Below are 13,463 nucleotides of genomic sequence, written 5' to 3' on the forward strand. Positions count from 1 at the left end.
GGCCTTCTGATCTCAGGCCTCCGTCTTGGCAGGTCACCATACGATCTCGACACGCTGCCTCAAAGGAGCGATTCACTAATGAAACAACACACAGACTCACTTCTGAGCCACCTCAACTCTCAGACTAAGAAAACTGCTCTCACAGGGCACCTGGGTGGCTCAGTTGGTGAAGCGGAAGACTCTCGATCTTGGCTCAGGTCATGATCTCACAGTTCGTGGGATCAAGCCCCATGCTGGGCTCTGTGCAGATGGTGTGGAGCCTGCTTGGGATTCTCGCTCTCTGCCTCTCCGCTGCTCATTCTGTCTCTTTCCCAAAATAAGTAAATACACATTAAAAAAAATAGTGTTCTCATCAAATAGGAAAGTTGGCTATATAATGGATACAGACCATGACAATATTCACAATCCCTCATCTTTTCTGAGGCCCAGGATGGAGTCACCTGCCCCCAGGACTTCAGACCCAGACTTAGAGCAGTTTCAACCTCTCCAGAAGTAGAATTTTAAGCCAGTCAATTTGGAATTTTCTGGGCAACACCAATGAGGTAATCTGTCATGCGGGCCCTCTCCATCCCCCAAAGGACGATGAGAATCTACCTAATTAGAACCCCCTGCCCTTCCTCCTAAGGGAAGGTCACCTTGCCTGGAACAATCCTTTCCTTTTGCTAATAACTTTATTGACCTGCCCTCCTTCCTACAAAAACCTTCTATTTTGTACAACTCCTCAGAGCTCCCCTGTACATGCCAGGTGGGATGCTGCCTGATTCATGAATCGATTAAATAAAGCCAATTACATCTTCAAACTTAGTCAGTTGAATTTTAAGATTCCCCAGCAGGCTTGGTTAGGCCATCGTGACGCTGGTATCTGTGAACTCATCAGTTTCACATCTACACAGCTGTTAATCCCAAAGCAACTCTCAAGACCCCATGTACCGGCCCACATCTAAGAGAGGGGCAAACAATGAGCAAAAAAGATTTTTCCAAGAAAAATACACGGAGGCTTTATAAATCACTAACAGTTTAAAAACCAAGATGCAACAAAGCCCCTGTACACACATCTGAAACCAGATGGGAAACCCAGCATTGCCCACATAAAGAATTTAGGACAGCCCACAAGAGCTCTTGGAAAATAAGCCACAAAACACATCTTGCCAGATATACTAGTCATGTGTTACTGAAGATACGTGAACCGCTCGGTCTCCAGAGAGAACTGTGAGGGATCCTGACCAAATGGGAAAGGGTTATGACGGCTTATTACATGTCTTCCTGGTGGTCAAATGAGAAGGCTGCCATAGAAAGTTTATCCATGAATCAAGATTATGTATTTGCTCTCCTATGAAATCACCTGTTCTCGAAGCTTTTCGATTAGATCCAGTATGGCTGGCTTGGTGGAAGTCTTCAATAAACGACCACGGACTTTGATTCCTGCCTAAAACCAGGTTCTTAATAAACCCTCCACTTGGTCAATATGTGCCGAGCAATCAAGTTAAAAATTTTTTTAACTAAATTTTCCCCTCCCTGACCCCTCCCTTAACAAATAGCAACAAGGCAAGGAATCAAGTAGTCGCTGGAAACACTACGTCGGCTTGTGAGAAGGACGAGACTCCTGCCCCTGATCACCCCGCTGTCTCAAGAATTCAACACTAAAATAGGATGTCACGGTAAGGTGGCTACAAGAATATCCTTATCTTTTGGAGATGCACTCCACAGTATTTAAAAGCTTTTTGAAGACTTATCAGGCTGAACGCTTGTCATTTGTATAGTTTTCTGCATGTGTGTTATATACCTCAATTAAAATTTATTTTTTAAAAAGCAGAGTGACCGATCCTGATGTCATTTGTTTTTAAAAGGTTCAGCAAATAAACAGGTAGGATGGATAAGGGGGTGGTAGATGAAGCAAATGTGGCAAATGTTAATTGCTGACTACAAGGAATGGGTATATAGGGAGGGGTCTAGCTTCCTGTAGGTTTTAAATTCTTATAATAAGAAAATCTAGGGGCACCTGGGTGGCTCAGTAGATTAAGCATCTGACTTGGGCTCAGGTCATGATCTCACAGTTTGTGGGTTTGAGCCCCGCATCAGGCTCTGCACGGACAGTACGCAGCCTGCTTGGGATTCTCTCTCTGCCACTGGCTCTCTCTCCCCCTCTCTCAAAATAAATAAACAAACTTAAAGAGAGAAAGAGAAAGAAAGAGGAAAGAAAGACAAAGAAAGAAAAAGAAAGAAGGAAGGAAAGAGAGAAAGAGAGAAAGAGAGAAAGAGAGAAAGAAAGAAAGAAAGAAAGAAAGAAATAAGGAAACCTAATTGGATTTCCTATATATTCACACAAATGGTTTTAGCAAATTACAGGAAGAATGCTCATGTGCAGACAGCAGGGGCTCTACTAAGAGGAAAGGTAAGTCTGATGTGACATAAGGAGACATAAATGCCCCTAAATGACCATGAATTTTCTAAGCTCAGAAAGGGCTTAAAACAACTTCCACCTCTCCAAGCCCAAGGACAGAACTGGAATTTGAATTACACCAAAGTTGGAGACAAACAGGAGAAAAATGGGCAAGAGAAAAAGAGTAACTCAAGCAGCCGTGACAATCAAGAGGCAGAGATGTGCATTGTCCAAGTCAAGACAATAGTAACAGAGTCTCCAGGGAAGGAAAAAGAATGATCCTTGAGGACTTGTGAGCCAAACACTCATGTCTCCATTCATCTTAGTTTTACAAAATAGAATTCTTGGGGCGAGGAGGGGTGGGAGGGTGGGTGGGTAATACCTCTATCTGAGCCTTTGGGATCTTGATTGGAATCCGAGTCCTGACTCGCCTAGATTTCCGAGTCAAATCCCTGTGGAACTCAAACAGCAGACAACAGCCTCTGCTCCACGCACGCTGGAAAGAGCTGTGACGGTCAACCAGGCAGCACTTGGCTTGACCCAACAGGAATGACTAGAATCATCTCGAGGGGGGTGCCTAGCGTAACATCTGAACCTAATGAGTGCCGGGGGCTTTTAAATTCAAGCTCATTTTCCTCTTGTGTTGAAGGAACCTAATGGGATTTTACTGTTTACATTCGGGTGACCCACATAACTATGTACATCCCTTTTCACGGGTAATTAAAGAGTAAAAAAGTAGCTCGTGACATCTGCCTGCAATGATCATCGTTAGAACTGCAAGTGAAGAAGATTCCCTTCTATGGGGTTGATTCAAAGTAAGGGCAGCCTAGGTTACTAGAATTTTAATATTAAAGCAAAGCCAAGAAGTCAGCAACATGGATTAGATACTATATCCCCACAATAATGCCAGACACAGGGCCCCTTACATCAATTCTAAGAAAGGATAAACAGAACCTGTAGTCAACTAGGCTTGCAGCCATTTCCTGTAAAGAGCCAGATAGTACACAGTTTATGGTCCACAGTCCACACGGTCTCATTGTAACCCCTCAGTTCTGCTGCTGCAACAGGAAAGCTGCCACAGACAACGTGTAATGAACGGGCCGGGGTGCGCTCCCATAAAAGCTTATTGATGGACACTGAAACGCGAATTTCCTGTCATGTTCACGTGTCGCAAAGTACTCCCTTTTACTTTTCCAACCATTTCAAAACGCAAATGAATAACGAGTCTCAGTTTTACAAGATGAAAAAGTCCTGGTGACTGGTTGCCCCCAATGTGAAGAGAATGCACACTGCTGAGTTATACACTGAAAAATTGGTTTACACGGGACATTTTATGGTGTGGGTATTGTGCCATAATTAAAAATTGTTTTCAGTTACAAAAATAAAAAAGTCCAAGTACTCCTGTACTGCCTGGCGGGCTGAATCTGGCCTACGAGCTATCATTTGGAGCTCCCAATATCATTTCTCAGTTTCATTCGGAAATAAGGTGTGAAATGGACTGCTGGTTAACCAAAAGCGACCCGAAACCTGCAATCACCAATCGCTGGATGGCAGTTTCCATCCCAGGCCACAGTTAGCCAGAGAGCCCCGGAGTCCTTCATGCAAGGGCACACACATTGCTTGGATTCCTGTCATATTTCTGTGGACCTTGTCTGAGGGCTTGTGAACAGAGAGGCACGTCCCTTTGGGCTGTGAGTTAGCCAAACTGGACTCCTCCCCTGCAGAGGAAAACTGGATTTGATGAAGGGACCCACAGGTGCCCTCAGCAACCATATGCTAGGCCCATGATGATGCACATCGAATGTCCTGGCATGGGAAGGGGGCAGAAAAGCCAAGAACAGAGCTGACCCAACAAGTCTGGGGGCCGTGAGGCTGGTCTCTGAAAGCATTTACATCACCATTAAAGGAAACGTGGGCTGCACTTACAAATCCCACACTTTCCTTGTCCACGCCAGTACCCAGATGGAGGTGAGAGGCCAAGTTTTAAAGCAGTGACTGTGATACAGGAAGACACGTCCCAAGGACAACTGCGGCCGGTCTGGCCTATGATGCCACAAAACCAAAGGGTCAGGTCAGAGTGCGAGAGATTCTGTAAGGAAACCTAGTGGCCCTTGCTTCGGGATCAGCCTGTGGCGAAAATTCAGATGACACAAACACGCTTTTTCTTACTAGGATATGAATTTGTTGGATGCCTCCATAAAACAATAACCCTCTTCTCTGTGCCTCTACCCTGTCCTTTTATAGTTTTCAATGGTGGGTTTTATTAATAATTAAAGAGCAACTTGAAGCTGCTTTTATTCATTAATCTATGCGTAATATCTGGAAATTGTGGAAACCAGTTTTGAAATCTGGGACTTCAGCAAACTTTCCAAAGATGGCTGTTCCAAAGAGTGAGTCACGACTAACCTAAAATCCTCCCTTGCTAACCAGCCAGATGAGGAAGCTCTGTGCTAACGACCGGTTTCATTAACAGGAGCTGCGATTAACTTGGTGTAGACTGTGTGCTGGGCCCTTATCTAGATTTCCTTCACAGGACAGAGCTGGTATTGTTATTCCCATTTTACAGAGAAGGGCAACGAGGTCCAGACGGCGAGCCTGCCCACAACCACCCAGCCGGTAAGTGGTTGGACTGGGATTTGAGCCCAGATCTTTGACACCAAAATTAGTTTTCCCTGCCTTCTCTCTCGCTGCCTTTCGGATAGATTAAACAGGAAATGAAGTCATGTGAAAATCACCCAAGTAATCTGGAAAACCCTTTTAAGTAGTAACCTCTTGGTTAATTCTCACTAGGTCCCTCTGCTTATCTATCAAGGAATGAAGTTGGTGCAAATGGCATCTATTAATTTCATGCCCCCTGACCCCAATGTTCCCCTCATTAGCCAGTCATGCTAGGAAAAAATGGAAAAAAGCACTTAAGTCATTTGGCTGCTTTCAGCTTATTTTTCCGATCACAGAGAATGATCACCATCACTCTTGGGAATCAAGGGATTATCCTGGCAGGGCGGAGAACCTTATAACACATCACAGAGAAAATCAGCCAGTGCCAGAGTACCTTCACACGCGGAGTTATTACATCACCTACCTCTGCCATCAGACTGAGTTCTGAGATGGCATCCCCACCCCCACAGGATCCAGAACCTCAAGCAGAGCAGGAGCCCAGTATACATGTGCTGTCGAAAATATGGTGAAAACAATCACCTTTAGAATGCAGCTTAAGAGCTGGGTGCAGCCCAGAGAAGCGGGATTAAAACCCCCAAACTTTATGTGCCGAAACAGCGAAGTATGAACATATGCTCACCAGGAAGAATGTGTGTGCCACGTTGTATCCAGCACTAATGCGCAAAGCTCACATTCTATTGTCCAACACAATACCTGGACACACCCAGGGATTCAAAACACCACATTCAGATACATTCAGTGATACTTTTCATAGGCTTAGCCCTGTACACTTTTCAAAGGGCCTTGAATTCAGTGCATTTCCACAATCCCTTTCTGAGCACCAAGTAAGTGCCAGGGCCCGTGTTTGGCACCTTGAAGAGCTAGGACATTAACACAGACCAGCATCTTGCCTCTAATGAGCCGTATCTGGCAGGTATGGTGCTGAGTGAGCCAAGTACGGTTGAGTTGTGAACCCAGGAATTAGGGGCACCAACCCCCATACAGTTGAGAAATCTGTATATGACTTCTGACTCCCCCAAAGCTTAACTACTAATAGCCCCGTTGTTGACTGGAAGCCTTACCGATAATACACCAACACATTTCTTATGCTATACGTATTATATATACTGTATTCTTACAATAAAGTAAGCTAGAGGAAAGAAATTGTGAAGAGAAACATAAGAAAAATACATTTACAGTATGTGCTGTTTATCTTAAAAAACCCAACTCCACCTATAAGTTCCCCCCCAGTTTCTATCCACATTGTTCAAGGGTTAACTGTACTCTCAATATTCTTTGTAAGGTTCAAGAACAAATCACGTCTTAGATGTAGAGACAGCACCGACTTCCCAAATGAGATGATGTCTGAGCAAGGTTTACAGGGGACTAGTTTTCAAAATGGGGGCAGGGAAGGGGGGGAGCATGAAAAAGGGATTCCAGAAGAAGAAAACAGCATATACAAAGGTCCTGCCCTAGCGCACTGGGTAAGGTATTCTGAGAGCCAGAGATGAACAATTTTCACTAGAGGGAACACTTGAGGGAAAGACAAAAACTGTGTTCTGAGGGGCGCCTGGGTGGCTCAGTCAGTTAAGCGTCCAACTTCGGCTCAGGTCACGATCTCGCGGTGAGTTCGAGCCCCACGTCGGGCTCCGTGCTGAAAGCGCAGAGCCTGGAGCCTGCTTTGCAATCTGTGACTCCCTCTCCCTCTGCCCCTTCCCTGCTCATGCTTGTTCGCTCTCTCTCTCTCAAAAAATAAACATTAAAAAAAATTTTTTTAAATAAAAAATTAAAAAGATAAAAATTTTTATAAAATGTGTTTTGACAAGACGTATAAATGCCAAGGGCATTTCCTCAGATGCTCCCTAATCACATGTGGGAAATGAGGCAGGTATTATTAGGTCCATTTCATAGATCAGGAAACCAGGACAAAGGCAGGTAGACCAAAGGCTCAGTGAGAGTTGGGCTTATGGCCTGCCCCACACTCCACTGACCCCTCCCCATCCAGGGCTTGCTTGGGGCTCCATGAATGGTGACTTATTGAAGGATGAAGGGAAGGGAAGTGATTTCCCCAAGGTCACCAGGGAATCAGTGACTAAGTCAAAGTTACAATCAAGGATGCACCAACACTTACAACAAAAGTCAATTTCCAAACCAAATAGAGACAATAAAAAAAAAATTAGGGAAAAGCCCTAAAAAGAAATGGGAAAATGGCAACCAACAGGAGAACGTCACAGTAGAAAAGGTTCAGATTCATCATCAAACATGAGATCAACTCCAAGATAAATATCACAGAATGCTTGAAGGATATTTTGATTTACGGATGTGCCGTGATTTTCTCAATCCCATACTGCTGGACATCTAGGAGGCTAGATTTTTGCACACAGACTGAACCATTCCTTAGAAGAAATTGCTTCAAAGAGCAATGACTAGCCAAAAACATGTAAGGTTATGTACTTTTAAATGAGATCACAAGATTTTCTCTTTATATTATTTTATGACTTTTGAATAATGGGCACAGATTTTTTGAACACCTTTTGAGAACAGCTTTTAAAACAGAGTAAGCACAAAGAAAGGTAAAAGAGTAACCATATAGCCACCACCCAGAAATGACAACGTTTTGTCACATTTGGTTCAGGGTTTTTTAAGTAGCAGTAAAACATAATAAAATTATTCCCACTCTATCTTGCTATCTATCTTTCCAGTATATTTTGCATACACGCATGCGTACATCCCTACGGAAATAGAGCTCTTTGAAGATATGATTTTTAAATATAAAGTAAACCATACTATTATAACTTTCAAAATCACATTCTCGAGATCAATCTGTGTGGACTTCCAGAACCACAGTTTCTTCCTTTAACTCTGGCAATAGTACTGGTTTAAATACACCACCTTCTATTTATCCAGCCTCTTTATGGATATTTAAGTTGTTTCCAATTCTACTCTAGAAGATCAATTCAGTAATAACTACCCCTGTATTTATCTTCCTGAGAGATGGCCAAGAGATTCTCTCAAGATACCACAGGGAAAACAAAAATAATGCTTAAGGTGAAACTGTATCAGGAAAGTAACACGGTTACAGCACACAGAATGTTTAGTAAGAACACTTGGTTAACGCCTCTCCTCCTGAATGTTAAAATCCGTACTACGCCATGGTAACACCTGGCTTCTCAAAAAAAAAAAAAAAAAAAAAAAATTACCCACAACCACTTCCTCAGCCTAATGAACAGTAATTGTATGATCTGGTAAATTAACTTGGGTCTGTCAGGTTATTGACTGTATTCTCACTGTCCCGGTTTTACTTGAAAAAGATTCCAACCAACATGCGTGTGCAACTAACATGAATGGCTATCACAATGCCACTGTAACACATGAATTCAACACTGCTCAACGCCACCAGGTTGCTCCTGGTGAATACAAAGTGCACAACTTCCATGAAGTCCAATCTTTTCGTTTCATTTTAACTGGAGATCTTCTCTAGTCCCCTCACGTGAGCTCAGTTTTCCATGATCTTAAGTGGAAAAACACTTGATCACCTAATGCAACACAGAGGGGAATCACAATCCTAAACTGCCCTCCGGCTGTCTAAGCGTCCCTAAAATAAGCCAAGTATGTCACGCGTCATGCGTTTGGAGCCTGGGGGAAGAGGAATCGGCAAGTTGGCAAGAATAACGTGGTATCAACCTGTAGGAAGCAAAATCAGCACAAAGGAGGGCTGCTGAAGGAATCATCCACCCAGACAAATCCAAACCATGTGTTGCTTCTTTTTCCTTCTTTCCGCCCACTCCCACCCAAGCATGCTATGTATCAAAAAGACAGCATCTATATTACAGACTATATATATATACATTTCTTATAACAAACATCAATAAATGCTCTTCCTGTGACACCATAAACTACCCACACACGATTTTCCACCAGCCTCGTGCCATTCACAACAGAAAGCAAAGTTCCCCAGCACAGAAGCACACAGACATGCGGACTGATGGAAGAGGGTTTTAACTCCGTGAGGGAGGAACTTTGCCTGGTGAAGAAGGGAGGCAGTGAATAGGAGGGTGTGGAACAGCAGGTTGCATCCATGGGAGGCGAAGGCAGACAGACTCCTTCTGGAAGGCAGGAAATCCAGCCCGCTTCTCTCCAGGATGGGCCAGTTCACAGTAACTCCCCACCACTGCAGCCACCCCAGGTGAGGGCTGGCACCTCCCCAGGGGACCCCGGGCGAGACCCTCTCTCCCCCTGGGGTCTCACTTATAAAAACAAAGATAGGAGACCACACAAGTTCCATTAGCAACACAGTCCCTTAAGGTATGGGTCTCCGAACCCCATCTCCCGGAAAACTGCACACCAGTCCTGCCTGGAGTCCGAGATGGCCTCCTGAAATGCCCCCACAACAGAGCAGGACTTAAATGTGAACATAAGCCTCGCATCGATCGTGCAGGTCCCTCCAGAGCCTTCCCATGACGCCTGTGTTGAACTGATTAATATTGAGAGCCTGGACTCTCTCTGGCCAGCGGGGCTCTGGGATTGTGTCTGGCCCTTTTGTATCCTGTCTGTGGCCTCATTTAACACCACTCTTGGCCTGGTAAACCTGGCAAGTAGCAGAGAAGTCAATTTCAAACACTGGTCAGCTTCTTGGCAAAACGGGGATTAAAACCAGAACATAGTTTACGTGTCAGAACTCACTGCCTTGGGAGAACCATGAAAAACCAATTCTAGCAAAGCATCGGGGATCCAGAGAACAAGGGCTTCAAAAGGCAGGTGCAGAAGGAAGGAGTCCGGGCAGTTGTAACTGAACACGCACTCGCAGGGCAGTTTGATGTTTACCAGCATCGTTTTGCTTTCGCAGGCCCAGGACTGAGCTGAGCTGAGCCCCACACCTTTAGGTACCGCAACCTTGACCTTTCAGATGCTTGGTTTATCCGGCAGGTAGTGAATACTTGTAATGGCTGAACCCAACAAGGTTGAAGGTGGCTACATGGGTTGAGCCTTGTATTTTAACAGAAAAAGCTAAAGGAAACAAACATTTTCAGTGAAGCAGTGTTTCACCAATCCACCAGCAATAGGTTCCAACATGATTAAGAGCATCTTGAAAAGATGAGCTTTATACATTTTAGACAGCACATGAACAATGAGGGACTAAAAACACACAAAGTGGGGCGCCTGGGTGGCTCAGTGGTTAAGTGTCTGACTCTTGATCTCAGCTCATGATCTCGCAATTCATGAGATCGAGCCCCACATCGGGCTCTGCACTGGCAGTACGGATTCTGTTTGGGATTCCCTCTTTCTCTCTTTCTCAAAATAATTAAAACACACACACACACACACACACACACACACACACACACACACACACACAGCAAGACTACATTATGCCTTTTCCATGGTGTCCAGAACCACTGGGGGCAGCCAGTGTTCAAAGTCACAAATAGTTAATTCCGTCAGCTAACATTAGAAGCAAAAATTCTCGAGCCGCCTAGGTGGCTCAGTCCATTAAACATCCAACTCTTAGTTTCTGCTCAGCTCATGATCTCACAGTTTGTGAGTTTGAGCCTGCACCGGGCTCCACGCTAACAGTGCAGAGCCTGCTTGAGATTCTCTCTCTCCCCCGTCTCTGCCCCTCCCCTACCCGCTCTCAAAAATAAATCTCTCTGTCAAAAATAAATAAACTTAAAATTTTTTTTAAAAAAAAGAATCAAATTCTCAGGGGTAGAAGAGACCAATAATTTTATTAAAAGTAAAGTGTTCCCTCCCTGCAGCAGGCAGTAAGGCACTCAGAATGTGAGAGGATCGTGAAGAAAAAAAATGTGTTATGAAGTTTGCTGAGTGTTTAATTGTATTTACCCACTATAAAGGCTGGTTATTCTTTTTTGTTTGGTTTTTGTTTGAGAGAAAGCACACTCACCTGCATGTAAGTAAGTAGGGGAGGGACAGAGGCTGGGGGGGGGGGGAGGTAGGGGTGGGGAGGAGAGAGAGAATTCCAAGCATACTGAGTGTGGAGCCTGACACAGGGCTCGATCCCACGACCCTGGGATCATGGCCTGAGCCGAAATCAAGAGACACTCAGCTGACTGAGCCACCCAAGCGTACCCCACCTTCCTCTTTTCTTTAAAGCATGTAAGAGATCAAGATTTCAAGAAACCATCTTGGAATATGAATTTTATTTTTTCTTTATTTCAAGTTTTTCTTTAAATTCTAGTTAGTGAACACATATGGTAACATCAGTTTTGGAAGTAGGATTCATTGATTCATCACTTACATAGAACACCCAGTGCTCATCCCAAAAAGCACCCTCCTTAATGCCGGTCACCCATCTAGCCCATCCCCACCCACCTCCTTCCATCAACCCTCAGTTTGTTCTCTCTCCTTAAGGGTCTCTTGTTTGCTTCTCTCTTCCCCCTGCCCTTCCCCTACGTTCATCTGTTTTGTTTCTTAAACTCCACATGAGTGAAATCATATGGTATTTGTCTTTCTCTGACTTATTCCGCTTAGCATAATACACTCTAGCACCATCCACGTTGTTGCAAATGACAAGATTTCATTCTTTGTGATGGCTGAGTGCCATTCCGTTATACATCTATGCTACATCTTCTTCTTTGTCCGTTGATCAGCCAATGGACATTTGGGCTCTTCCGGATATAAATTTTATTTTTTTTTTTAATTTTTTTTTTTCAACGTTTATTTATTTTTGGGACAGAGAGAGACAGAGCATGAACGGGGGAGGGGCAGAGAGAGAGGGAGACACAGAATCGGAAACAGGCTCCAGGCTCTGAGCCATCAGCCCAGAGCCTGACGCGGGGCTCGAACTCACAGACCGCGAGATCGTGACCTGGCTGAAGTCAGACGCTTAACCGACTGCGCCACCCAGGCGCCCCTTCCGGATATAAATTTTAAATGCTGCCATTTTTATAATCGAACGCTATGAAACTTGGTCGAGAGGTCTGTCTGAGCTGCCAACAGGCAGCAAACCTTGGGGACACAAACCTCCAGTCCTTCATGCCCTCCACTGCCTCTAGGGGGGCAAGTGGACACCAAGACAGGCTGCATGGTAGCCTCTCACCAAACAAAGGCTAAGACTAATTATGGACGAGCAGATGTGTATGGCTTTTTTTTTTTTTTTTAAAGGAAACCGGAAATGAAATTTTTAAATTCTTAATTACCAACTGAAATCACATAAATACACATGAAGAATCCCGCCAGGTAGCAATACTCCTGGGCTGCTTATCTAGAATCTGCCCCTTCATTGTGAGGCTGAGAAATGAGAGGCCGACAGAGAACGAGCGGCCTAGCAGCCTGCTTTGGTGATTGACTTCGGCTTTCCTCTTGGCCTACCATCGTTGCAAACATTCGGGTTTTTCACTTCAACCTGTACTCTGGGAAGCTTTTACCTTCTCACACTAAATGATACCTGTTTAAGGCCACAAATTAGGAAGGATGATGCTCCGTGGTCTAATGCATTCATTACCAAGATGAATGGACACATTTCAACACAAAACCATACTGGTTGCTGATATTCTAGAGTTTTTAGAGGAAAAAGCAGATCAAGACCAGAAGGTTTCATTAGTCTGCCCTTATCAAGTCTTACTCATTAGGTAAATACTGAATAAAACATCAATACCTGATAGAGTGAATATCTTAGCTTGGATATCTTCTGAGCCACATATCACCTGGAGTTCTTCTTAAAGAAAGATTCAAATAGGTACATAAAGAACAAAAAGAAGGCAGGAGAGAAAGAGAAGGTAATGAAAACCCAAAATGAAAAGGAAAATACATATTTTTAATCTGACACTGATCAGACTGTGTCAAGAAGAAAGATTAGCAAACCCTATCACATTCTTCCTCCCCCTTCAGAAAATCCTACCATATTCAAAAGCTTCCAGAACACATTTCTATCATATCAGATTACTGACATGGTCAAGGCTGGGGGAGTGTTCTAAATACTCAGATGATTCCATCTCCAAAAAAGCTTGAGGAAGAACAAATATTGTCTTTTTTACTCAAAAGGTTTTCCCTTGTAGTCAATGATGTTAGGGAACTTTTGATAAGTATTTTCAGTTGATGATGGTATGTTGGGGGGAAAAAAACCGATCTTTGAAGTGATTCACACTAAAAATGTTTACAACTGGGACACCTGGGTGGCTCAGTCAGTTAAGCATCCAACTTCAGCTCAGGTCATGATCTCACTGCTTGTGAGTTCAAGCCCCGTGTCAGGCTCTGTGCTGACAGCTCAGAGCCTGGAGCCTGCTTTGGATTCTTTCATTCATTCATTCATTCCTCTCTCTCTCCCCACCCCCCCACCACCGCTCATACTGTCTCTGTCTCAAAAATAAACATTAAAAAAACTTTTTAAAAAATGTTTACAACTAAAAACAAAAGGCTCCTTCAAAAAGCAAAACTTTCCAAAACTTGGTGAGTGATGCCCACCCAT

General features: G+C 44.0%; 1 protein-coding gene across 3 annotated transcripts in view; it reads right to left on the reverse strand.

The window, feature by feature from the left end:
- Positions 1-13,463, reverse strand: part of FARP1 (FERM, ARH/RhoGEF and pleckstrin domain protein 1) — a 300,031-nt gene that overhangs the window by 173,575 nt on the left and 112,993 nt on the right. The window lies entirely within an intron of this gene.

This window comes from Herpailurus yagouaroundi, unplaced genomic scaffold (genome assembly GCF_014898765.1).
Source record: "Herpailurus yagouaroundi ecotype Mexico unplaced genomic scaffold, PumYag 164, whole genome shotgun sequence".
NCBI classification, from domain to species: Eukaryota; Metazoa; Chordata; class Mammalia; order Carnivora; family Felidae; genus Herpailurus; species Herpailurus yagouaroundi.